Genomic DNA, 749 nt, shown 5'->3' on the forward strand with positions numbered 1-749 from the left:
CTGTTTTTTAAGTTCGTTATATATTCTGGTAATTAAACCTCTATCAGATGTGTTGCTGGTGAAGATTTTCTCCCATTCTGTGGGTTTTTTGTTTGTTTCCTTGGTTGTCTCCTTTGATGTACAGAAGCTCTCTAGTTTAAAGAGCTCCCATTTGCTAATTCTTGCCCCTTGTTTCCTGAGCAATTGATGCCCTGTTTAGAAAATCCTTTCTTCGCCTATATCTTGTAGATTCTTTCCAATGTTTTCTTTAGGCTTTACAATGAGGTCTTTGAGCTATTTGGAATTGACTTTTGTTCAGGGTGAAATATAGGGGTTTAGTTTCATTCTTCTGTAAGTGGAGATCCAGTTTTCCAAGGACCATTTGCTTAACATGCTGTCTTTTCTCCAGTGAATATTTTTGGCCCCTTTGTCAAATACAAGGTGGCTGAAATTGCATTTACTCATATTTGGGTCTTCAATTTTGTTCCAGTGATCTATGGGCCTATTTTTGTGTGAGTACCATGTTGGTTTTATGACTATAGCTCTGTAATAGAGCTTAAAATCTGGTACAGTAATTGCCCTGGCATTGCTCTTAGTGCTCAGGGTTGTTTTGGCTACCTGAGGTCTTTTGTGCTTCCATATGAATCTTAGGATGGTTTTTTCCAATTCTGTGAAAAATGTCATGGGGATTTTGATTGGCATTGCATTGAATCTATATATGACTCTTGGTATGATGGTCATTTTCACAATATTAATTCTTCCAATCCATG

The sequence above is a fragment of the Nannospalax galili genome, unplaced genomic scaffold (assembly GCF_000622305.1).
Source record: "Nannospalax galili isolate Female #2095 unplaced genomic scaffold, S.galili_v1.0 scaffold891, whole genome shotgun sequence".
Lineage (NCBI taxonomy): Eukaryota > Metazoa > Chordata > Mammalia > Rodentia > Spalacidae > Nannospalax > Nannospalax galili.